General features: G+C 52.6%; 1 pseudogene; it reads left to right on the top strand.

The window, feature by feature from the left end:
• The first annotated feature begins 3,190 nt into the window (after positions 1 to 3,190).
• On the top strand, positions 3,191 to 4,939 carry LOC147976515 (uncharacterized; annotated as a pseudogene).
• Positions 4,940 to 26,994: the final 22,055 nt, after the last annotated feature.

Raw genomic sequence — 26,994 nt, 5'->3', positions numbered from 1 at the left:
CATCCGGTACCACGGACGCCGGCTCGTCGCGTCGTCGCAGGCGACGACATCTCCATAGCATCGTCTGACCCGCGGACCCACTGTGACCAACGCCAAGTTCTTCGGGAACGAGCCCATGAAGACGCTCGAACCACTATTTAGCGCCGGCGCGGAGCGCACCACCAGTCAGACAGGCGAGCAGGGCCTGCTGTGAACCACCCGGCCCCGGAGAGCCCTGGAGGCCTACCTTACGAGGTAGGCTGTCCGGCTTTTACCCGTGAGCTGCGACAGTTCCAGTGGCCCACTCACCGCACCTTCAAACCTGACGTTGGCGAAAAGTACAATGGCAAGACTCACCCGTCTGAGTTCCTCAGTATCTACACCATCGCGATGCAAGCCACCGGAGCCCGCGACGATAAGGTTCTTGCAAATTACTTTCCATTGGCTCTTAAACCCAACGCCATGTCGTGGTTGATGCACTTGCCGGTAGACTCTATTTCCTCATGGTCAGATTTTTGCCATGAGTTTGTGGGCACCTTTACTGGAGGTCACCAAACCCATGGCCAAGCAAGCGACCTGCATGTCATTCCCCAGAAGGGAGGCGAGAGTCTGCGCAAGTATATACAGAGGTTCAGCCGGGTAAAGTACAATATCCCTGATGTTCACCCTGCCGCCATCATCAGCGCGTTCCATCAGAACGTGCGTAGCCACAAGATGCACGAAGAACTGGCAATGAACAAGGTGAAAGATGTGGCAGAACTCTATGTTCTTGCTGACAGATGTGCCCGAGCTGAAGAGGGAAGGAAGTACGCCGGCGAATATGCCAGCGTGGAAACCGACTCCTCAGATGAGGATATTGCCGCCCCGGCGAAGAAAGGCCGGCGCCGCAACAGGAAGCGCAAAGGTAAAGCTATGCTTGCCGTCGAGGGATCTGACGATGCAGGCTCCGCCAAGAAAACCAAGGCAGATGACCCTGGCAAGGAAATTGCCGGATGTGTCGCTTGCCGGGCCTTGGCGGCTGCCGAGAAGCCAGGAAACTCCGACAAGCAATACTGCAAGATCCATCGCACCAAAGGCCATGATCTCCAGAACTGCCGACAGGTTGAGCTCCTTGCTGAGAAGCAGAGGGCCGAATATGAGAGGCGGGACAAGGAGAAAGGCCAGGATGGTGCTGAGGGGTCCGGCAAGAAGCGTGACGGCCAGGCGGGCCGTCGCGGCAAAGATAAACAGCGGGAGAGGCCCGCCCGGGGCCGTGACAAAAAGCCAGAAGACGATGATCACGAAGAGGGCGATGAGTCTGGTGACCAAGAATTTCAGAAAGCTACAGAGGCCATGTGCGTTGATGGCCGCGCCTCGTTGCATACCTCTCACCGCCAGCTTAAACAGTGGGCGCATGAGATTACAGCGGCGGAACCGTCGTTTGATGCCCAAAGGCCGCTGAAGTGGTCCAGCACACCTATCATTTTTGACACTGAGGATCACCCTGATCGCACTACTGCAGTCAGGTGCTTGCCATTGTTGGTTTCACCAACAATACTCAACCTCAAGGTGACAAAGATGCTAGTCGATGGCGGGGCTGGTCTGAACTTAATCTCGCCTGCCGTGATCGAGAAATTGCAGATTCCTGATGAAGACCTCGAAGAGACGGGCACGTTTTAGGGGGTCAACCCAAGAAGAAGTCAACCAAAGGGAAAGGTCACGTTGCCCATGACTTTTGGGAGTGATCTGAACTACAGGACAAAAAGGATTGTGTTCGACGTTGCCAAGATCCCCTTGCCTTACAACGGGATCCTTGGCTGCCCAGCGCTGGCCAAGTTCATGGCGGCGTCACATTACACCTACAACACCCTGAAGATGCCGGGGCCTGTGACGATCATTACCGTCCCATCAGACAAGAAGGATGCGCTAATTTGCGCTGACCAACTCTACCAACAAGCAGTTGCAGCAGCCGCCACTACTAAGGCGCTTGCTCCTGCCGCTGGAGCCCCGGGAAGGCAAAAGAAGAAGACCGGTGAGACCTCAGGCACCCACTCCAGCAAGCGCACCACTTCGGAGTGTAGCTCTCCTATCGAGGACGTGCCAGAGAGCTCCGCCGACAGAAACAAGAAGTCCAGGGCCACACCGCCGGGAACCAAGAAGGTTTCTGTCAAGGAGGACGGCACGGGAGGAGCTTTTACCATAAGCTCCACTACTAGGAAAAGGCCTACTAATGGCGCACTGGTTTTGCCTACTAATGGCGCATTACCAGTGCGCCATTAGTAGCACGCCACTAGTATATCTTACTAATGGCGCACCACAGGTGCGCCATTAGTATCTGGTATACTAATGGCGCACCAACTAGTGCGCCATTAGTATGTAACAGCATGCGCCATTAGTGTGCCTCCCGGGGGGCCATACGTAAGCATGGCCTTGTCATACTAATGGCGCATTCTCTGTTGATGCGCCATTAGTATCCTTTGGCATACTAATGGCGCACCTGGTGGTGATGCGCCATTAGTATGAATATTTGATTTTTTTCCTTTTCTGATTTTTGCGCAGGTTACAAAATATATTATTAGACAGAATATAAAATATATTATTAGACAGAATATAGACAGCAGCACACAGCAACATCAGATTCATCGAATACAATAGAAGATTAGTCTCCGAATACAATTCATCATATTAGTCTCCGAATTCAAAAGACCGAACAAAGATAAAACATTACAAGTCTCAAGACCGCGAGTATCGAGTTTGTCGGAAGTAATACTAATCCTAACATGTCCTACTAATCATCATCATACAACTTCTACTCGTTATTCATAACAAGTCATACGATCATCATCTTGATAGTCTTCGAACCAACCCTACTTAATTGTTCTTAGCACATGATCATCAGTATTAGGCAGGACCTAAATACCCTATTTAAGCTAAAATAGCATAAAACAATACAGACCCTGACTCTCCATTATGGAGAATGGAGAACATCTTGTCTCCAATTCTTGCACTTCGCTTCCTTTTGCTTCCAAGAAGCTCCTTACGACCGTCCATACATTTTTTCCATCCTTTGATTTTCATGTCTCCACTTCTTTTAGAAATCTCGTATGGACAGTTGGGATTCGTAGGACGACCAGGCTGTATGTTCAAAACATTAACACTACCTTTCAGATAAATCATATGAGGCACACAATTCTCTGGGATTATCTGTTGAAAAACATAGTAATAACTGTTAGAGTTATAATATAAGTCATGTACCCCTTTGTATTTATCCCGTTGTATGAGGGGTTTCCTGCATATGTTCCACACCTGTACATGTATATATATATCGGCCTATGGCCTCATGGGAATACAAGTTGCTTTCCTAACATGGTATTAGAGCCTTAGGTTTTTTTTTCGCACGCGCAACTCGTGCTCCCGATCCAATCTCCGAGCGGTCGTCGTCCTCCGAGCGGCGCTGCTCTTTCCTCATCGAGCGCCTAGGCCGGCTGCTTCCATCCTCGAGTTCGCCGGCCAACTCTGTGCTGCTCGATCCGGTCGGCCCGTCCGCTGGTCTCCGCCTCCAGCCCGAGCACTCCCATCCAATCCTCCTGCTGCTGTTGCTTGTTAAGGATTTCGTATTTACGCTAATCAGGCTGTCTGATTCTTACGTCCACTGGTTCTTACTGCCCGCGGAAATCTGTCTTTCCGTCCCTGCTTCTGAGGTGCGCTCCGCGGTCGAAGGACTCCGCTGTCGGCCCGTCTCGATCGAAGTCGCCCCGCCCGCCCGTCAGATCGGCTCCGCCAGCGCCTCCCGCTGCTGGCCCGTCCCGATCCAGTCGCCAGCACCCTCCCGAAGCTGCCTTGATCTCCCGATCGCCCCGATCTCCCGCTCGCCGCTGCTCCTGCCCCAAGCCAGCGCCTGATCCCGATCTGGTCGCTCTCGTCGGATCCAAAAAAATGTCTGCTACATCGGGCTATGTTGCTGTCCCTCGCTGTCCGGTGATCTTTGATGGTACTAACTACACCGAGTTCACTGGCTTTATGCGCATTCACATGCGTGGCATCCGTCTCTGGGGTGTTCTTTCTGGCGAGGTCTGCTGTCCGCCACGTCCAGTTCCTCCGGTGGCCCCTACTCCGCCAACTCCATCGGTTCTTCCTACGGATGCTAATCAGGTCGCCAAGGATGCGGCTAAGCTTGCTGATGAGGCTGCTGATCGTGCTTATGATGAGAGGGTTTTGGCTTATGAGGAGGCTCTTCAGACGTATCATGGTGCTCTGTCTGTTTACACCCAGTGGCTTGATGATGATGCTCGTGCTGCAGCTGTTCTCACTGCTAGTGTTCTGCCTCAGTTTGCTTCTGAATTTCTGGGTCTTCCTGCTGTCTTTTAGATGTGGACCCGTCTTCGTGAGCGCTATCAGCCCTCTGGTGATGCCTTATACCTCTCTGTGATCCGTTAGGAGCATGCTCTTCAGCAGGGTGACTCTACTGTTGATGACTTCTATGCACAAAGTTCCAGTATCTGGCGCCAGCTTGATTCTCTCCGTAGTGCTGGGTGTCGTACCTGCCCCTGTTGCCAGGCTGTCCAGGCCAATTTGGAGTTTCATCGCGTCTATGAGTTCCTGTCTCGGCTCCGTAAGGAGTTTGAGCCCCGGCGTGCTCAGTTGTTTGCTCGTGGCCGTATTTCTCTCATGGAGGCGCTTTCTGAGATTCGTGCTGAGGAGACTCGCTTACGTGGTGCTGGTTTGCTGGAGGTTCCCTCTGTGCTTGCTACTCGTGCTCCTACGCCACTTGCTCCATCGACCACTTCTCGCTCGAGTGCTCCGCCGCTCTTGCCCACTCCTTCTGGAGGCTCAGGTCGCCCCCGTCCACATTGCGCCTATTGCAACAATGATGGTCATCTTGAGTCTCAGTGCTACACGAAGAAGAAACACCTGCGCAAGGCTCGATCATCATCTTCAGGGACTTCGTCATCTACCTTGACAGCTTCAGCCATTGCTTTGAATGAGCAGGATATTCTGAGACTTAAGCGTCTGCTCGCGGCTTCAGGTTCTTCCTCGACGGGTACTGCCGGTTCTGTGACTGATGCTTCCCGCACTGAGCAATCACCCTCTACACATTCAGGTACATCCCCATGGGTTCTGGACTCTGGAGCTTCTTTTCATATGTCTTCTCATTCTTCCACTTTGTCCTCTCTTCGATCACTGGATTCTCCTATTCATGTCTTCACTGCTGATGGTACTCCACTTTCTGTTACTAGTAGAGGCAATCTTACTACTCCTTCTTATTATGTTCCTGATGTTGCTCATGTTCCTCGACTTACCATGAATTTGTTTTCTGCTGGTCAACTTACGGATTCTGGTTGTCGCGTCATCCTCGACGTTGATTCTTGTTCTGTCCAGGACCGTCACACGCACACTCTGGTTGGGGCTGGCCCTCGCCGCCGTGATTCTCAGGGTCTTTGGGAGTTGGACTGGCTTCATGTTCCTTGTGCTGCCACCACCATCGCCAGTTCTTCCGCTTCTGTTGCCTCCGTCACTGGTTCCTTCCAGCAGTGGCATCATCGGCTTGGTCATCTGTGTGGTTCTCGGTTGTCTTCTTTAGTTCGTCGAGGCCTTCTGGGGTCTGTCTCAGGAGATGTCTCTTTAGAGTGTCAGGGTTGTCGTCTTGGCAAGCAGATTCAGTTACCATATTCACATAGTGAGTCAGTGTCTAAGCGTCCTTTCGATTTAGTCCATTCTGATGTATGGGGTCCGGCCCCTTTCGCTTCGAAAGGTGGTCATAAATACTATATTATTTTCATAGATGATTTCTCTTGTTACACCTGGCTTTATTTCATGACTTCTCGTTCTGAGGTGTTGTCTATTTATAAGCGTTTTGCTGCCATGGTTCATACTCAGTTCTCTTCACCCATTCGTGTTTTTCGTGCTGACTCCGCTGGCGAGTATATCTCTAAGATGTTGCGTGGTGTTCTTGCTGAGCACGGGACTCTCTCTCAATTCTCTTGTCCTGGTGCTCATGCTCAGAATGGTGTGGCTGAGCGAAAGCATCGACATCTTCTTGAGACGGCTCGTGCATTGATGATTGCTGCCTCTCTCCCGCCTCATTTTTGGGCTGAGGCCGTCTCCACATCCACCTATCTTATCAATATACAGCCTTCCGCTGCTCTACAGGGTGGTGTTCCTTTCGAGCGACTTTTTGATTGTTCTCCCGATTATTCGATGCTTCGCTTGTTTGGTTGTGTTTGCTATGTTCTTCTTGCCCCTCGCGAACGCACCAAACTGACCGCTCAGTCTGTTGAGTGTGTCTTCTTAGGCTACAGTGATGAGCATAAGGGCTATCGTTGTTGGGATCCTATTGGTCGTCGGATGCGTATCTCTCGAGATGTGACTTTTGAAGAGTCTCGTCCCTTCTACCAAAGCCCATCTTCCTCGACTTTTTCAGTGCAGGATATCTCTTTCCTCACTTTTCCTGACTCACCTATCACCCCCGCCGGCACTGTACCTCTCCGTTCCACTTCCTCTCCTTCTCCACATCTAGTTGATTTGCAGCCTCCATCCTCCCCAGTCTCCTCGCCTAGCATGTCACCGGGTTCTCCACCTTCATCTCCGGTGACTTCCTCCCCGGTCTCCTCTCCCAGTCTGTCACCGGATTCTACACCTTCATCTCCGGTGACTTCTTCGTCGCCACCCCCTGATTCTACCTTGCCGATTCCTCCTTCTATTATTCCATCTCTTCCTCAGCATTACACTCGTCGTCCACGACCAGTCGATGCCTCTGTGGATGGGTCGTCATCTTCCTCTCAGCCTACTTATGGCTTGCGTTCTCGTCCTCGTCCGCCTGTTGATCGCTTTGGATTTCCCACCGCTGGTGCTGCTGTTCTTGAGCCGACTTCTTACCGTCAGGCTGTTGTTCATCCTGAATGGCAGTTTGCGATGGCTGAGGAGATTGCTACTCTTGAACGCACTGGTACCTGGGATCTTGTTTCTCTTCCTCCCGGAGTCCGTCCGATTATTTGTAAGTGGGTCTACAAGGTTAAGACTCGCTCCGATGGTTCTCTTGAGCGTCACAAAGCTCGTCTTGTGGCTCGTGGTTTTCAGCAGGAGCATGGTCGTGATTATGATGAGACTTTTGCTCCTGTGGCTCATATGACCACTGTTCGTACACTTCTTGTCGTTGCCTCTGCACGCCACTGGTCTATATCTTAGCTTGATGTTAAGAATGCCTTTCTTAATGGTGAACTACGTGAGGAGGTGTACATGCAGCCACCACCTGGGTATTCTGTTCCTGATGGCATGGTATGTCGTCTTCGTCGCTCTCTCTATGGCCTTAAGCAAGCCCCCCGTGCCTGGTTTGAGCGCTTTGCCTCTGTGATCACCGCTGCTGGTTTTTTAGCAAGTGCTCATGATCCAGCATTGTTTATTCACCTTTCTCCTCGTGGTCGGACTCTTCTTCTTCTTTATGTTGATGACATGATCATCATGGGGGATGACCCCGAGTATATTGCCTTTGTAAAGGCCCGTCTTAGTGAGCAGTTTCTTATGTATGATCTTGGACCCCTTCGCTACTTTCTTGGGATTGAAGTCTCTTCTACCTCTGATGGCTTTTTTATATCCCAGGAAAAGTATATCCAGGATCTTCTTGCTCGTGCTGCTCTTACTGACGAGCGCGTTGTTGAGACTCCTATGGAGCTCAATGTTCACCTCCGTGCTACTGATGGTGATCCTCTCCCTGACCCAACGCGTTATCGTCATCTTGTTGGCAGTCTTGTCTATCTAGCTGTCACTCGTCCGGACATCTCTTATCCGGTTCATATTCTGAGTCAGTTTGTCTCTGCCCCCACCTCGGTTCACTATAGTCATCTCCTTCGTGTTCTTCGATATCTTCGAGGCACGATCTCTCACCGTCTATTCTTTCCTCGCTCCAGTTCTTTACAGCTCCAAGCCTATTCGGATGCTACATGGGCTAGTGATCCTTCCGATCGCCGTTCACTTTCTGCTTACTGTGTTTTTCTTGGTGGTTCTCTCATTGCCTGGAAGACGAAGAAACAGCTTGCAGTTTCCCGTTCGAGTGCCGAGGCTGAGTTGCGAGCAATGGCTCTTTTGACGGCAGAGGTGACTTGGTTACGGTGGTTACTTCAGGATTTTGGTGTTTCTGTCACTACACCGAATCTGCTTTTATCTGACAGTATAGGTGCTATCAGCATTGCACGCGATCCTGTGAAGCATGAGCTCACCAAGCATATTGGTGTTGATGCTTTCTATGTGCGCACTGCTGTGCAGGATCAGGTTATTGCTCTTCAGTATGTGCCTTCCGAGTTACAGTTGGCGGATTTCCTGACGAAGGCTCAGACTAGAGCACAACATGGCTTTTATCTCTCCAAACTCAGTGTTGTTCATCCACCATGAGTTTGAGGGGGGGTGTTAGAGTTATAATATAAGTCATGTACCCCTTTGTATTTATCCCGTTGTATGAGGGGTTTCCTGCATATGTTCCACACCTGTACATGTATATATATATATATATATATCGGCCTATGGCCTCATGGGAATACAAGTTGCTTTCCTAACAATAACTTCATAGTTAGCAATGATGTACTAGTTTTAGAAGTATGCAAAAGATGCACGGATGTCGTAATAGTAAAAATCTTACCAGGGTATCTCCATGGTAGTTACCGTAGTTGAACACATGCACTAGTGGCACGTATTTACCATCATGTTGAGGAGTTTGATTGTAGATATTGTAATTCTCAATGCCAGTACAAAATCCGACCAAATGATTTTTCTCCTTGTAAGTTGTTAATTCGGAGCCATTGGTGTAGTGGGTTTTGTCTACCATCTCCCGCACATTCTTTGAACAATAAAAATAAGCTGTCAATGGAAATAAGCTATCAACTATTTTGAAATAAACAATATAAATTAGCTAATAACTATGTTTGAGAAACTCGCATAGCGGTAGAACTGGAGGCGTATCAACAAGGACCCAAATGTCCATATTGTCTTGGTTGATGTCAGGATTACCAAGATCCATGGTGATAAGCATACCCTGATCAAAACCATACATCTTGCAAAATGCTTCCCAATTTTTGCAACCAAAATGGGTTACGCTCTCAGAATTATATAGATTTACTTCAAAGTCCACATTGTGATGAGTCCTTAGGTGAATTTTCTTTGTTTCAGAAATTTCATGGTCTTCAAAATACATCCTCTCCAAGACATAGCGTCTTGCATGGCATGGGATAAGCTATACTCGAATTGTAAAAGATGAAAATTACACGTTGAAATAGTTGAAGTCATGCTTAATTATGAAAATAACACTTGTCGTCGTTGTGTACCGTTTCAACTTCGAAGGTCTCCTCGAGCTTAATGCCGAAGCGCCGATCATCGTCCAGGTGAGGCATGTCGCACAGACCTCGATCTTCGTGGCACCAGTCGCACTCCGCCGGGAGACTTTCGTCGTCCGATGATGATGACGACATATCCTGGAACAGCTCCCAGAATTGCTTGCCACCCGAACCACCGGCCTCATCGTTGTGGGCCATGTTTCGCTCTAAATAGGAAAAAAGTTTGGTCAAAAAGTTGGTTATTGTCAAGGAACAAGATCATGGTCTCATCATTTAGGGTTTGTCAACACCGAGGCACCCTAAAAGCCTAAGCTTTCATCATTTAGGGTTTGTCGACGCCGAGGCACCCTAAAAGCCTAAGCGTACATCATTTAGGTTCTCATCGACACCGAAGCATCCGGGGCAGCCACGTTAAGTTTTAATCATTGAGGGTTTATCGATGCCGAGGCACCCTAGGTTGGGCCTAATCACTTGGCACTAATCACTTGGCTCTATTGCCACCTATGGTTTAATACAACAAGAATAAAGGGGCAGTTGATCCTACTTAATTAAGTACTAAGATACCCCGACCCATGCATTAGTAGCAAGTACCCCATATGTCCGATTTTTAGCAAAGTCATGCTAAAATTCACGGAAAATTTCAGCATGACCTTTGCTGAAAATAGGACATATGGAGTACCCGAATTTGCCGGAACGGAAGTTAATCGACATTCCGGCAAACTCAAGGGCCTCTCGGGGTACCTGCAAAATCATCATGACACAAAGGGCCTCTCAAGGGCCTCAAGCAGCAGCGGCCCTTCACGAGCGAACTCAATGAGTGTGAACCAACAGAGTGTGGGTCAGCACAATATGCTTGCAAGTAATTTTTCTGTAACAGTCTTGCCCCTATTTGAAGGACAAGCAAATAGATACAATGGGTAGCTTTGGCACAATCCTAAGGCACAATCCTCTAACTAATTCATCACTGTAGGCCGGCATGAAACACACTCCTCCAAAAAAGCCAAAAATTCCACTATTATTGCATGTAAAAAAGCCTAAAATCCACTAGTATTGCCTCTAAGAAAGCCATAAAAGTCCACTATTATTGACAATCAAAATATGATCTGAACTGTAAGGAGTTAACTGAAAAATGAGTGTTAACTGAAGTTTTTGGTTCCAATTTGAAAACCCAAAATTTCATCAACACATTAATTATAATTTGTTTGTGCAAATACTTCTCTCAGGCAGCCACACACATCTTTCTTCATCCAATTTTTTCCTACATCATCATTGAACATCTGAAACTTACCAGCTCAACTTGAGAAAAAAATGGATAGGCAGGGACATTTGTGCTTTTTGCCATCTAATCTAATCTACCTCTGCTTGATTAACTATTGTTTTGGTTTTAACTTTGTGCCAGCCCATTAGATTAGTTGGTAAAGTACATGCTTCATCTTACATTCCCTACCTATGTGTACATGCATTTGCAGGCTTTCAGGCCCTGACTAATTAACTACATTGCTGACCAGAGACCCTGCTATTTACTGGGAGGTGGCAGTACTATTGTGCTAGTGTGCTAGTACTGGTTTTTATTCTTTGGAACCTTCTACTTATGAAGCTAAGTAAAGATTTTCAACTAGTAGTACATTTTTGTATGGTGCAAAATTCCAGCAGCACTAGAACTGAACTGATTGATCTATACATGTTGTAGGAGGAGCTATATCATTTTCTCCATGGGGAAGGAGGAGAGGGAGGAAGGAGGAAGGAGGAGAGGTACCTGGGCGGGCGCGGCCGGTCGCCGGAGGGGTTGGGGTTGGCGGCGGCGGCGTCGAAGGGATGGCTCGATTGGTCGTCGGGGAGGCCTCCTGGGCGCCTCGGTTGGTCGTGGGTAGGCCGGCGGCCGCGGTCGTCGTCCTGCACCCCGTGACCGGACTGAGGTAGAGGCGGCGCACGGCAGGGGCCGACGCGGGGAGGCTGTGAGCGACGGTGAGGTCGCGGAGGCGTCAGCTATGGCGGAGCTGCAGTGGTGGGGGCGCGGGGGCGGCGGCGCACGTAGGGGCGGCGGCGACGTGGGGCGGGGTAGCGCACGGGGGGGGGGGGACTAGATCTGGCGAGAGGGAGGGATGAAGGGGTCGGGCTAGGGGGGAAGATTACTAATGGCGCACCCCCGAGCGGTGCGCCATTAGAATGTTTTTTCTAGATAGCAATGGCGCATCCTAGAGCGGTGCGCCATTAGAATGTTTTTTTAGATAGCAATGGCGCACTACACGAGTGGTGCGCCATTAGTATGTTTATTATTATTTTTTTTGTTGCTATTTTTTAATATTTTTTATAAAAACAGTAATAATTTTTTTATGAATATGAAAAAATATCATCAAATGGGGGTGCTCGGCGGCAGTGGAGCGGGCCGGGGAGGGTGCGGTGGGTCGGCGGCGACGGTGGAGCGGGGGAGGGTGCGGTGGGTCGTCGGCGGCGGTGAAGCTAGCGGGGGAGGGTGCGGGGGGTGTTCGGCGGCGGTGGAGCGGGCCGGGAAGGGTGCGGTGGGTCGGCGGCCACGGTGGAGCGGGGGAGGGTGCGATGGGTCGTCGGCGGCGGTGGAGCTAGCGGGGGAGAGTGTGGGGGGGGGGGATCGAGATCGAGATGAAGGGGGATAGCGATCGAGATTTAAAAATATTCATCAAATTTGAAAAAATATTCATGAATTCGAAAAGTGCCCATGAAATTTAAAAATATTCATGAGTTTAAAAATATTCATGAGTTCAAATTTGATATCGTATGCCTCATAGGTCATCAGGTTGTGCTCGGCGCCCTGTGACAAGGCGAATATGAGTTGTTCTTCCGCGGAAGAATCTTCATGTAAAGGGTACGATAGAAGCTTCTGCTTGAACCAATGCATGAAACATGAGTTGTGCTCTTTACTAGTTTAAACAACGAGTGAAACGCGTGAATCTTGAAGTAAAAAAAATAAATATATATACTAATGGCGCACCGGGTAATAGTGCGCCATTACTAGTTTAAACTAGTAATGGCGCACTGTGAAACGATGCGCCATTAGTAGTTTTGCAAAAAAAAGAATAAAAAAATTTACAGTAATGGCGCACTGTCTGCTTGGTGCGCCATTACTACTTAGAACTAGTAATGGCGCACTTCGACCTGATGCGCCATTAGTATGTATGGAAAAATGGAAAAAAATAATAATTTAATACTAGTGGCGCACCGAGTTTCTGGTGCGCCATTAGTGTCTTCCACACTAATGGCGCATCACCAACCGGTGCGCCATTAGTATATAGTAGTGGCGCACTGCTTCCATGGTGCGCCATTAGTATCAATCCTATCTATAGCCCTTTTCCTAGTAGTGCTCCACCCTTGATAAAAAATAGGAAGACGCGCTCGTCACCTTCCTGCGGGCGAATGTCGATGTGTTTGCATGGCAAGCATCCGACATCCCCGGCGTTCCCAGGGAGGTGATTGAGCACCACCTTGCTGTTTGTCCTCATGCGCGGCCCGTCAAGTAGAAGGTCAGAAAGCAAGCTTTGGAACGACAAGAGTTCATCACAGAGGAGATCCGGAAACTGGAAGCAGCGGGTTTGGTAAGAGGAGTGCTCCATCCAACGTGGTTCGCCAATCCGGAGGTAGTGCGCAAGGCAAATGGGAAGTGGAGGCTGTGTATTGATTACACATATATTAATAAGGCTTGTCCCAAAGACCCCTTCCCATTGCCGCGCATCGACCAGATTGTTGACTCCACAGCTGGGTGTGATCTGTTGTCATTCCTCGATGCCTACTCCGGCTACCACCAGATCTTCATGACAAGGGAAGATGAAGAGAAAACGTCATTCATCACCCCATGTGGTACGTATTGCTTTATACGGATGCCTTTCGGGTTGAAGAGTGCTGGTTCAACGTTTGCAAGGGCGGTGTAGATTGGTTTTGAACCCCAGCTCCACAGAAATATGGAAGATTATATGGATGATATAGTGGTCAAAACCAAGAACAGGGCAACCCTGATATCAGATTTACAAGAAACATTTGCAAACCTACGCAAGATCAATCTCAAGCTGCACCCTGAGCAGTGCGTCTTCGGCGTCCCGTCTGGCAAGCTTCTCGGGTTCTTTGTGTCACAGCGTGGGATAGAGGCCAATCCGGACAAGATCAAAGCTATAGAGCAGATTGAAGTGCCCAAGCGAGTCAAGGATGTGCGTCGGCTTGCTGGTTGCGTTGCCGCCATGAGCAGGTTCATTTCCAAGTCCACCGACCGCGCCCTTCCCTTTTTCAAAACTTTGAAAAAGGCGGGCCCGATGGAGTGGACGCTAGAAGCCGAAGCAGCATTGCAAGATTTGAAGAGGTACCTCTCCTCCGCGCCAATAATAGTTGCGCCTAGGCCACAGGAACCGTTGCTGCTGTACCTGGCCGCAACGAACCAGGTGGTCAGCGCCGCACTAGTGGCGCAGAGAGAAATTGATGATGAGGTAATAGCAGCGACAGAGCCCGATGCCACCAATGCCGAGACGACGCAGCCAATTGAAGTGCCACCGAAGAAGAAAATGATGCAGCACCCGGTCTACTTTGTTAGTTCCCTCCTGCAGGGGGCTAGATCGAGGTACTCCAGTGTGCAGAAATTGCTCTTCGACCTTCTTATGGCCTCGAGGAAGCTGCGTCACTACTTCCAGGCGCACGAAATCACTGTCGTCACTCGCCTCCCTCTGCAACGGATATTGCACAATCCAGACGCAACGGGAAGGATCATAGAGTGGGCACTGGAACTGTCCAGCTTTGGCCTCAAGTTTGAGAGTACCTCGACGATTCAAAGCCGAGTCTTGGCGGAGTTCGTTGCAGAATGGACCGCGACGCCTGACGAAGAAACCCAAGAGACTACTCTCCCCGGCAAGGAGGCAAGTTGCGACTGGATCATATACTTTTATGGTGCTTTCTCCTTACAGGGCGCCGGGGCTGGCGTACTACTTGTCGCGCCCACCGGAGAGCACCTCAAGTACGTGATCCAGATGCACTTCCCCAGGGAGGTGTCAACAAACAATACAGCTGAGTACGAAGGGATGCTTGCCGGTCTTAGGATCGCGGCGGACCTCGGAATCAAGAAACTCGTCGTCAGAGGCGACTCGCAACTTGTCGTCAAGCAAGTCAACAAGGATTACCAGAGCCCGTTGATGAAGGCCTATGTCGATGAAGTGAGAAAGCTGGAAGAGCATTTTGACGGTATACAGGCAGAATACGTTCCCCGAGCGGAGAATGATATCGCCGATTACCTCTCAAAACGCGCTGCCCTCAAGCTACCTGTGGAACCAGGTACCTTTGTGCTTCGGCTAACTCAGCGATTCGTTGATCCATCAACAGAGCAGAACAAGAGGAGAAAATCAGGGCCCGGCAAGTACTTTCCCGCCGAGATCCCCGAAGCCGCCGGCAAGGATGTTGCCGGAGACACTGAGCCCGCCACGGGACGGCTAGCTCCGACAGAGCATCAAGCTCTTGCCATGGAGACAGTCGCTCCGATAGCGGAGGAAATGCCTTTAGTCCTCGCCGTCGAGCCCTAGGCTCCAGCGTGGGCACAACATACTGTCCGATTCCTCCAAACAGAGGAACTTCCTGAGGAGCAGGAAGAAGCGGAAAAAGTAGCCCGTCGCTCTACTATGTACCAGTTCGTCGATGACGTCCTGTACAGAAAGAGGCCGAACGGCGTGAAATTGAAGTGTATCCCTCGAGAGGAAGGACTGGGGCTGTTGGCGGAGATACATGGAGGCATATGTGGATCCCACATCGGGTCAAGGGCCCTTGCCGGCAAAGCATTTCGGCAAGGCTTCTTCTGGCCCACCGCCCTCCAGGATGCGACGACACTAGTCACCAGGTGTGAAGCGTGTCAGTTCCATTCAAGGAAGCTTCATCAGCCAGCTCAAGCCCTTCAAACCATTCCTCTCTCCTGGCCTTTCACGGTCTGGGGGCTCGACATACTGGGCCCTTTCCCCCGCGCTGTCGGGGGCTTTGAGTACTTGTACGTTGCAATCGACAAGTTCACAAAGTGGCTAGAAGTGGAAGCAGTGAGGAAGGTCACAGCACAGTCAGCCGTCAAGTTCTTCAAAGGACTGGTGTGCCGTTTTGGTGTACCCAATAGGGTTATCAACGACAACGGCACGCAGTTCACAAGACACACCTTCATGCAATATATTCAAGACCTCGGCAGCAAGGACTATTTCGCTTCCATTGCTCACCCACGAAGCAATGGTCAAGCTGAGAGGGCAAATGCTGAAGTACTGCGAGGCCTGAGGACACAGAGCTTTGACAGACTGCACAAGAGTGGAAGGCGCTGGATTGATGAATTGTCGGCGGTTCTTTGGTCAATCAGAATGACACCAAATCGAGCCACCAGCCAGACACCCTTTGCCCTGGTATACGGGGCAGAAGCAGTTCTCCCCATGGAACTCATATACGGGTCACCTCGAGTACTCGCTTATGATGAGCTTGAGCAAGAGCAATTGCGGCAAGATGACGCAACGCTCCTTGAGGAAGATCGTCTTCGGGCGGCTGTGAGAGCAGCGCGCTACCAGCAAGCCTTGCGCCGCTACCATAGCCGCAAGGTTCATGCCTGAAGCCTTGAGGAAGGCGACCTTGTTCTTCGGCGCATTCAATCGGCCAAGAATTCCAACAAGTTGACGCCAAAGTGGGAAGGCCCTTATCGGGTAATACGAGTCACCAGGCCCGGCGCAGTCCGCCTGGAGACCGACGATGTCGTTTCGGTGAGTAACTCCTGGAACATTGAGCATCTTCGCAAGTTTTACCCGTGAGGCGCGTCTTGCCGGGCCCCCCGACAAGCCACCTTTTGTATGAGTGTCGGTGTCAAAACCGGCGGATCTCGGGTAGGGGGTCCCAAACTGTGCGTCTAGGCCGGATGGTAATAGGAGGCAAGGGACATGAAGTCTTACCCAGGTTCGGGCCCTCTTGATGGAGGTAAAACCCTACGTCCTGCTTGATTAATATTGATGATATGGGTAGTACAAGAGTAGATCTACCACGAGATCGGAGAGACTAAACCCTAGAAGCTAGCCGATGGTATGATTGTTGTTGTGAATGTTGTCCTACGGACTAAAATCCTCCGGTTTATATAGACACCGGAGAGCGTTAGGGTTACACAAAGTCGGTTACAATGGTAGGAGATCTACATATCCGTATCGCCAAGCTTGCCTCCACGCCAAGGAAAGTCCCTTCCGGACACGGGACGAAGTCTTCAATCTTGTATCTTCATAGTCCAGGAGTTCGGCTGAAGGTATAGTCCGGCTATCCGAACACCCCCTAATCCAGGACTCCCTCAGTAGCCCCCGAACCAGGCTTCAATGACGATGAGTCTGGCGCGCAGATTTTCTTCGGCATTGCAAGGCGGGTTCTCCTCCAAATTCCGTGTACCTGTTGAATAAAGTCCGGTTTCTTGTAGATGTCGCGCTCCTTGGCTTCTACGCCCAATAATGGCCATCTCCCACGTGTCAAACGAATATGTAAAGTCTAAGTGTTTTTACATTCACACCCCTAGCCACATAAATGAGCCGCCCATTTAAGGGGGCGAGGATTTAGATCCAAACCACATCTTCCCCCCTTCGCGAGTGTTCATCAGAGCGCATCCGACAAAGGTCCATTCCACCATGGCCACCCGTCGCAACTCCTCCTTTCGCCCTTCCAGCCCTCAGCCTGGATATTGGGAGAGATGCTCCATCCCGCATAGCGAGCTAGTGACGCTCCAGACCAAGGGATTTCTCCCCCCGGCCTATATGATCCCGGTTCGAGCCGGTCTTGCCATCTATAACGGCGGAGAGCAAGCGGAGAGTGCCCCTAATCCTCCAAAGTAGAGCGGGTATGCCTGGTCCCTTATTTAATAAGAGGGCTCGGATTTCCAATCCATCCGTTTCTCCAGGGGCTCCTGGAGTTCTACGGCCTCCAGCTACACAATCTTACGCCTGCCTCCGTATTGCATATCGCGGGCTTCGTAGCCCTCTACGAGCTGTTTTTGGGTGTTGGGCTCATTTCGAGCTATGGAAAAGGCTATTCTGCCTTGTGCCCCGCTCTAAGGAGGGGTCAATATATCAAGTGGGCGGAGCCGAAGTGTGGCACATCGCTGGGACCGGATATCTATCCGGAACCCCAAAGAAGGCATCCGAAAACTAGCCTTTGGAATGGTTTTATATAGAGGACGTCTCGCTGCCGGATCCTATCCGGATCGGCCTTCCTGAGTTCGACAGTGCTCCACTTAAGAAGCCCTAAGTTGGCGTCCACGGAGCCCTCAGAGGGAAAGTGACAAGGACGTCCATTACCTGATGGGCCGGATAAGATTGTTAGCTCATTCCGGACTGACCATGATCGGGGTCATGGCCGCATGCATCATGCGAGGGGTGCAGCCGCTACAGTATAGAAGCCACCCCATGTGGGACTTCAACGGGGAGGACGACGCCACCCGCTATGGCCCTAAGGGGCCGAATTCGGCTACGGCTCTAACAAAGACCTTGTCCACTTTGTACAAGGGAGAAGAGGAGGAATTTCTCCGTGTCAACCCACAGGATGGATTTTCTATGAACAATCCCCCAAACTGGGTAAGTGGTCACATTTACTTGCCCATCCGTTTTATATTCCCATTGTTAAATATTCGGTCTAACGACTTCAACGCAGGAACTGCGCCGGGCTGTTAAGGAAATAAACAGCCCTCCTCCACAACCCGAGGACCCAGGACGGTCCCTTGACCCGGCCTCTCAAGAGGACCTGGACTTATCTGTGGAGCTGATCGATGGAGTGTTTCATCAATTGAGCAAGGACAACGCCTTGGTGGCCATTATGACCGATTACCCAGGGATAATCCTGGCCTCCTAGGTAACCGAGATCGAAGTCCCAGTACACCGAATAGGGGTCCGCCCTCTCGTGTTTTCAGTTTCCTGATTACAACCGAACTTTGCAGGGGAGGTTTTTGAGACGGGAGGCCGAACCTGCGGCGATAAGCCAACGAAGGGCCGCAGGGCCCCGTGGGCAGAAAAGAGGTGCAGTCCGGACCGAGGCGTCAGCGTAAAGGTATGGCGCGCCCCCTTATTCCAGGTGTTATACCTTCAAGGCATATTAACACTCGTGATCTCTTCAAGACGAAGAGACCTCGCCGGACTATATCCGGAGAGGCTGCCAATCGCGCCTCCACCAGCTAGGCTCCAAAGCCTGGTCCGGAGGCGGAGGCGAACACAAGGCGCGCACCGGACGCTCCTCCGACGGAGGATGTGGACAGGTTGTCTGCCACCAACTCAGAGGTGGAGAGTGCGATGAACCACAGGCGTCGCCGGACAATTCTTCGCGACGCTTGTTTCTCCCGAGAGGCATTAGATGCCTTCAATTCGGGAGATGCGTACCTCCGTGCCGCTCAAAATGGTCTGGCCAGAGCCACGGAGCAATATGTAAAAGACATATGGGTATGAAAATTTTGTAATTATATATACATACCAGTAGCCCCCGAGACTTGAAACAGTTAGAATAACTGATTTAAGGATCATTTGTTATGCAGGTTCTTACAGAAAAGAATTCCCTACTGTCCAAGGAGCTGGAAGAGTGCAAAGCCCAACTTGAGGCCGCAGTAGCCGCGGCAGGGGAGCCCAAGGAGACCCCCTCTGGTAATATATACTTCGAAAGATAAGTATTTTGCAAAGCATGGCATGGGTGCGAATCTGACAAATGAAATTGCAGATGGCGCCGGATTGAATCCGGAAATGCAACACCTCCTACGCAGCTGAAGGCTGGTGAGAAGGTGCTGACAAAGGTCAGGAGGGAGAAGAACGATCTCCAAGATGCCAACACCAAGCTAGGCGTCGAGCTGAAAGATGTTCGTGCCCAGCTGTCAGACTCCGTTAAGGAGAATCAGTGGCTTCGGCGCGGCATATTTAGTAAGTGCTTGAACGAACCTTTGAAAGAAAGTTCGTCGGGGAAGTCGACTAACAGAGTAATGTCTGTAGGTGTGCTAACAGGTCGTCCTGCAGAGGAGATGCCCGGTTCTACGGGTGACCTCCTTCCCGAGCTCTCGCAACTGCTCGAGCGAGTTCGGAAGGCGATGCAAGGCGTCGCCCAGGCCCTGTGGCCATCCATCTACATGCCCCGAAGGTCTTGAGGAGAAGCTAAAGGGAGCACGGTGGCGCTTCCGATTGTGGAAGATATCAGCCTGCCGTCAAGGCGCTAGGGAGGCCTGGGCCATGGTGAAGGCGCGGTACACAAAGGCTTACCCCAACCACATGGCCGAGGTTGGTCCTGTGGGGCCCGATGGGAAGGAGATCCCTTTAAGCTTAGTATACGGCCAAGTAGAATTGGCCGCAAAGTATTGCCAGCAGGACTGTAAATTAGACAGCCTGTTAGATGGTATTGAAGAGGAATACAATCAATCATAATGACTATGTAATTTAATTGATATTTGTAATGCCTTCTAGCCGGATTGTAGATCGTTTGTCATGGCCGACCTTTTCGCTTCAGCCTCGGGACCTGACGGTCCGGAGTGTGTCCGAATTCCCATACGGTTATATAAGAACCAGGGAATGCATGGAGACCAGGCATAGGGGTCATTAGTGCGTGAACAGACAAGTGCCCGACTAGTTATGTTATATTACATGGTTAGTAAGAAACATCTTCCAGGGAGAATAGTTCCGTTAGGGGTTCCTTTCCCTGGGAGGCATGCCCTAAAGTGCATGTCCATGCTGCAAAAAGAGACGCAGGAAAAACATCTGGGGGCGTATAGATAAATAAGTGAAAAAAAGGATCATCTTTAGTTCACCGACCGAATATTCCCTTAAGAACGCTAGCTTTCGGCTTCACCCAGTCTGAGGTACACATCCGGCTGACCCGGCAGTAACAATCGCAGAGGTGCTCCCTTTACCACCTAGCCGAACAATCGGGAACATAGGGGTAAGCACAGGAGCCAGGCAACCCAGCTTGGCCAAAACTTAAGTCATATCGATGCATATAATGGTGAAGAAAAGGTACATGCGGAAGTGTGACACATGTGTTGGGCGTGAAGCCCGTATAAATAAGCTTCTGTTAAAAGAAGCCCCCAGGTTTAATGAGTGCGAATAGCACGTCATTTGGTGAGCCTTCAAAGGCTAGAAGAGAAAGGAAGGGGAGAAGGAGAGAAATGTAAAACAGACAGTATATAAAAAATGGACAGAGTAAGGAGACAAACACAGAGTCCGGTGCTAGGCATAGAATCTTCAGAGACGGGCTGCGTTCCATGGGTTCAGCTCGAGTCGGTTATCCGATGCATCTCGCAGGCGGTACGCTCCACCAGTCAGGACTTGGTCAATTATGAAGGGACCTTCCCACTTGGGCTTGAGTTTGTCCTTTTTCTTGTCCGGCAGGCGTAGAACTAATTAGCCAACATTGTAATTTTTGGCCCGTACTTCTCTGCTTTGGTACCTTCGAGCCTGCTGTTGATAGAATGTGGAACGGGCTTTTGCCACGTCACGCTCCTCCTCCAATGCGTCCAAACTGTCCTGCCGATCGAGCTCGGCTTCTCTTTCTTCGTACATGCGCACTCGAGGTGAGTCATGAATTATGTCGCAAGGCAAAACTTCCTCTACGCCGTATACCATAAAGAATGGTGTGTATTCGGTGGTGCGATTCGGCGTGGTCCGCAGCCCCCAGACTAGGAGTCGAGCTCCTCTACCCAGTGCGTGTTAGATTCCTTGAGGGACCGCACTAATCTGGGTTTGATGCCGCTCATGATAAGACCATTTGCACGTTTGACCTAGCCGTTAGTTTGTGGGTGATAGACGGAAGCATAATCGAGCTTGATGCCCATGTTTTTGCACCAGAGTTTTACCTCGTCGGCCGTAAAGTTCGTGCCGTTATCAGTGATGATGCTGTGGGGGACGCCGTAACGGTGTACAACCCCGGATATAAAGTCTATCACCGGTCCGGATTCAGCCGTCTTAACAGGCTTGGCTTCTATCCATTTGGTGAACTTATCCACCATGACCAGTAAGTATTTTTGCTTGTGGGTTCCGCCTTTAAGGGGTCCAACCATCTCAACCCCCAGACCGCGAAGGGCCAAGTGATGGGGATAGTTTTGAGGGTGGTGGGTGGCATATGGCTTTGGTTTGCAAAGAGCTGGCAACCGGTGCATCGTTGGACTAAGTCCTGGCTGTCTGCCCGGGGCGTCGGCCAATAAAAGCCTGTACGGAAGGCCTTGCTTACAAGGGACCGGGCTGCAGCGTGATGACCACCAAGTCCGGCATGAATTTCAGCCAGGAGGTTCCGCCCTTCCTCTTCGGAGATGCACCTTTGAAGGACTCCGGTAGTGCTTTTCTTATAAAGCTCTCCCTCGTGGACTTTGTAGGCTTTGGATCGCCGCACTATGCAGCGTGCCTCATTTTGGTCCTCGGGGAGTTCCTGCATAGTATGGTAGGCGAGGAATGGTTCTGTCCATGGGGTGATGACGGCCATTATTACGTGGGCTGAAGGTGTTATTTCATTGGCTGAGCCTCCGATTGTGTCGGAATGTTCAGTGTCGGGCAGTGCGGTTGGGTCCGGGCTATTATTGTTCGGCTCCCCTTTTCAAGGATCCAAGACCTGGGGCCGCCTTCCTCTCGCCGGCTGACTCCCAGGCCGGCTATCGGAAGGCGATCCGACTCCAGCCCTCATAAAGAAAGCCTCGGGAGGGCCGGCTTCGAGAAGCCGGCCGCGAGAAGGCCGGCTCCAAGAAGCCGGCTCCCACAAAGCAGTCAAGATTGAACCCTCAGAGTCTGCATCCACATAACGGCGAAGTGACGGGGTGGGGCTACAGTAAAGCCTGCCACCCCCGAATCCCGGAGCACGCCTGGCACAGTGCGCCGTACGGGTGGCCATGACCCGTCCGGCGCGCCACTGTTGCCATGTTGACCCTGATGTCATCCACGACGGGCTGCCAGCGCGGCCCTCAGGCGGTGGGCCCCTTTGGGCAGAGAGACACCCGAAGGCGGCCAGGCCTCCCCCAGTCGACCCAAGACAGAGCTGGCTCCCCACAGTCGGATTGCCACCTCCCTCGAAGGAGACGCCCCATTAAGGAGATAAGACGCGGTGAGGCTACAGCGATCACCCGCCGGACGGCGGCACTGTAGCCACGCCCACCTCGGCGAAGCCCTCGTCACCAGGATTGAGCAATAGTAACCAGCCGCCGACAAGGCCCTGGACAGTGGGGTCTGCCTGTCGGCCAAGGAGCCGGCAGCCGGCGGGACCCACCAGCCGGCGGGCCCCAGCAGCCGGCGCAGAAGCCGGTGAGTGTAGACACAGACGGCTGGGCCCTACGCCCAGCCGGATTACCATTGTAACCTTGGGGGGTAGGCCTATATAAACCCCCCGGGGCACCCATGCAAAGGGTTGAGCCCTGCTAGTTTTAGACACCACATAAGGAAAAGAAGAGAGCGGGCCGTGCCCTTCTTCCTCCTCACACCAAAACAGCTCCAGGAGCATCGTGTAGCTACCCGTTCATCTAGTGATCATGCGGAGGCCCCGCAGAGCAGCAGTAGGGGTGTTATCTCCACGGAGAGCCCCGAAGCTGGGTAAGATTCGCCGGCGTGCATGTCTTCGCCTCATCCCGTTTCCAGGCACCGGCGATGTCTTACTGGCTCCCACAATGATAAGCCACCCGTTGGCATATGTCGGACCTACCACCCGACATTTGGCGCCCACCGTGGGGCCAGGTGCACCGTCGTCCGGAGACCTGTTCTGGACGGGAACCCTCTTCCTCCCCAGCGAGCGTAGCCAGCCTGGCACGCCCGATGGCGCTTGCCACGACGCGCGGCAAGGCGTCACCAGCATCTGCGCGGCGAGCAGCCTCGCCGATCTCCTCGACAAAACCTTCATCTCCGACAGGCTCGCCTCCGACGCGGGCACCGACCGCCTCATCAACCTCTTCGGCCAGCTTCACGTCTCCGGCGAGCCTGCCGTGGACTTGGAGTCAGTTGGGTCCACCGATCCGATGCCTGTCGACTCCGACACGGCTTCACTCGACACTTTCCCCACCGACGTCACGATCTACAACGACCCGCTTCCCCGGGCCGATGGCTGCGACGCTGTCACTACCGAGGTGATGGTCATCGGCCACGGCGACGCTCCCGACGAAAGCGCCCATGACGTCCCGCATGCGGCAGCCCACGATTTGTCCATCCCCCTCCCGGCTGATGCCGACGACGAAGCACTGGAGGCTCGCCGCCTCGCCCTCCTCGCGGAGGGCCGGAGGCTGGCCACCATAAGACGCCTCACTGCGGCCCACCAGCGCGAAGCCGACCGCGCCGCCTTCGGCACGCCGGCCCCGGGTGGCCAAGCCGGGCCGGCGTTGTCAGGCAGCGCAGCGCTGACATCGCCGACATGCTGGGAGTCGACCGCCCAGTCTATGCCACTCCACTCGAGAACCTGCGTGCCGCCCAGGCGGCCGTAGACGAGCTAGACGAATTGGGGGCCGAAGAACTCCCCCACATGACCAGACGCATCCAGCAGCTAATCGATGCGGCCGCGCGGCGGCACGAATCCGATGCTCGTGCGGAAAACCTCCCCCCGCACCGAGATCATGGCGCGACGTCCCGGACACCGACACGGGCAAAGCCCGCGCGCGGCGCGAGAAAGAGCCGGCCGTCAGCCGAAGCCGAACCCGGATTTCCATCGAACAAGACGCCAAAGGCCATCCCCGGGCCGTGGGGTGGCGAGGCAGCCCGCCCCCGCCTCGGCCCCGTGGGGAGAGATACCCCACCCCACCGCCTGTTGCGCATCCGACTCTCAGCGGCCGGCTAGGTCACCGCGAGGGAGTCGGCGAGAACGACGCCCGCCATCGGATCGACCGCCTAGCGCGATACCTGGTGTTGGAAGAAGAAGACGATGTCGGCCCGCCTTGTTTCGGCCCCCGCATCCGCGACGAGCCTTTCCCCAAAGGGTTCTCGCTCCCAAGAGACACGCCCAAGTACAACGGCTCCGTGAAGCCGAAAGATTGGTTGACCGACTACTCCACGGCGGTCAGCATAGCAAACGGCAACAGGCGCGTTGCCGTGAAGTACGTGCCCCTCATGTTGCAAGGCACGGCGCGGACTTGGCTCAACAGCCTCAAGCCGTACAGCATCGACAGCTGGCTAGACTTCACAGAAGCCTTCGTCCGCAACTTCACCAGCACCTACAAGCGGGCTCCCAAGCCCAGACAGCTCTCCCTGTGTGTGCAAGGCCCCGCCGAGTCAACCCGTGACTACCTCACACGCTGGGCCGAGCTCCGCAACTCTTGTGAAGGGGTGCACGAGGTGCAAGCCATAGAATACTTCACTGCCGGATGCCGAGAAGGCACCCTTCTCAAGCACAAGCTCCTATGTGATGAGCCGGTTACCCTCGATGAGCTTCTGATCATAGCAGACAAGTACGCCACCGCTGACTCCTCAATGAAGACCGAACTCCGGGTAGATGCGTCCAGAAAAGTACTCAACCCAGCGCCCAAGACGCCGGCCGGGGACTCCGGCCGACGCCCACACCCGAACGACCACAAGCGCAAGGGCCCCGTGCCACCTTCCACCAGTCGGCAGGTGGCCATCGTCGAAGACGAGCCGCCCGAAGGGCGGCCCGCACCCAATTAGCAGAGGGGCGGCAAGCCGGTTTGGCAGCCAGCCTTCTCCTACGAGCAAACTCTCGACGCCCCATGCAAGTTCCACAGCGGCGCGAAGCCATCCACCCACACAACCCGGAAGTGTCATTGGCTCACCCGAATCTCCAAGGGCGAAGGGCTCGCACCGCCTCCGCCTGCTGGTCCGCCACCTCCGGCTCCGTAGCCGCCGACCGCGCGGCCTGCAGTCGGAGCTGTGCACGACGAGTTCCCCAACGAGCAGGCCACTTACGTCATCTTTACGAGCCAGCTCGAAGACCGGCACAGCAAACGCCAAGAGCACCAGGAAGTCAGCTGTAACACCCCGGATGTAACTTTCCCTATTTGTACTCCAACTCTTGCCATTTCCGGCGTTAAGTTATTTTATTTTCTCGGGTTCGGGTCTTTGTCTCCGTGTGTTGTTGTCGTTGTCATGCATCTCATATCATGTCATCATGTGCATTGCATTTGCATACGTGTTCATCTCATGCATTCGAGCATTTTCCCTGTTGTCCATTTTGCATTCCGGCGCTCCGTTCTCCTCCGGTGGTCATTTCTAGCTTTCTTTCGTGTGTGGGGATTAAACATTTCCGGATTGGACCGAGACTTGCCAAGTGGCCTTAGTTTACTACCGGTAGACCGCCTGTCAAGTTTCGTATCATTTGGACTTCGTTTGTTACTCCAACGGTTAACCAAGGGACCGAAAAGGCCTCGTGTGTGTTGCAGCCCAACACCCCTACAATTTGGCCCAAAACCCACCAAACTCTGCTCCATGTCCTAGAGCGTTCGATCATGATCGCGTGGCCGAAAACCGCACCTCATTTGGACTCTCCTAGCTCCCTCTATGTCTATTTAAAGAACCCCCGAAATCCGGATCTTCTCCTCCCCCGAAACCCTAGCTCCATCCGTCTTCGCGCGCCGCCGGACAAAAAGTCGCGCCGATGGACATTGTCCGTGCAGCCGCCCGCGCCTACCAGGGGGCGCCACGTGGCGGGCGCCGCCGCCCCGCGCCGCCGGCCCAGCGAGCCCGCGGGAGGACCCCCGAGCCCGCTTCCTCCGCCGCCAGGCCGCGCCTCCTCCCGAGCCGCAGCGGCTCCGCCGCGTCCCTCGCCCACTCCGGCGGCCGGAGCACCGCGCCGCTTCACCGCTGCCTCGCTCCGCCGTCGCCGCCGGCCGCTGCCACCGCCGCTGCCTCGCCCCGCCGCCGCCGCCGCCTGGAGCGCCGCGAGTCGCCCCGGCCGCCGCGGGCCCCTGCGCCGGCCGCCGCCACCGCCGGCGACCTCGCCTCCGCCGGCCGCCGTCTTCGTCCCCGCCGTCCTCGGCTTCCGCGCGCCGGTGAACAGTGCGATCCAGATCTGGATCGGGGTTGCTACAGTAAACCCTAATCCGGGGTAGTTTTTTTCACTAAGTCCCGGATATTTTTAGTTCATATGCTCCTGTTCGAGGCTCCGTAACTTTGCATTCGTAGCTTCGATTTGGGCATATAGCATATCAAAATGTTCATCTCAGAGAGTACATCATTTCATTACATTGCATCATTTTCATTTGAGTTCATCTTGATGCCCGAAATATTGTTAGAAGAGGGCTACTTGAGTTAATTGTCAGATCTGCTACTCCGTTTAGCACTTTTGTCATTTTTGCCATGATTATTGTGTGCATGCTATGCCCGTGAGTTCTACATACGTTTTGTTAAGGTTTTGTCATCTCTCCAGAGGTGCAACCCATGTATTTTTAGAATGTGTGTGGTGACTTGTGCAAGCTTGCAAAGTGGTGCACTTGCTAATTCTGTTTTCAGGGACTTAGTGATTTCACTAAGTCCTGGGATTGTTTATCTCATGATGCCATATGTTCTTGTTGATTCCTAGTGATCCGTGCCTATTTTGAGGGTGATCAGTAAGGATGTTTGGTTAATATTGTAGTCTCTATCCATCCATGTCTTTGTTTGCAATTATGGAGCACCCTAGCTTGAGTCAATCGAGCTCTACTTTTGCTTCGTTGCGAATCTGGGCAGATCGTCAACTTGTTTGCGATTTTGCCGACGTTATCGTAATTGATCCGTGCATGCTATGCTATTGTTCTTGCTATGTCTAGATTGAATTTTGTGCCTTCTTAATGGATGTATGTTTGTCTTGACATGAC

Source organism: Triticum urartu, chromosome 4A, assembly GCF_056163025.1.
Source record: "Triticum urartu cultivar PI428250 chromosome 4A, HENAU_Tu73, whole genome shotgun sequence".
In the NCBI taxonomy this organism is placed as follows: Eukaryota; Viridiplantae; Streptophyta; class Magnoliopsida; order Poales; family Poaceae; genus Triticum; species Triticum urartu.
This window is presented reverse-complemented; position numbering and strand designations above follow the sequence as displayed.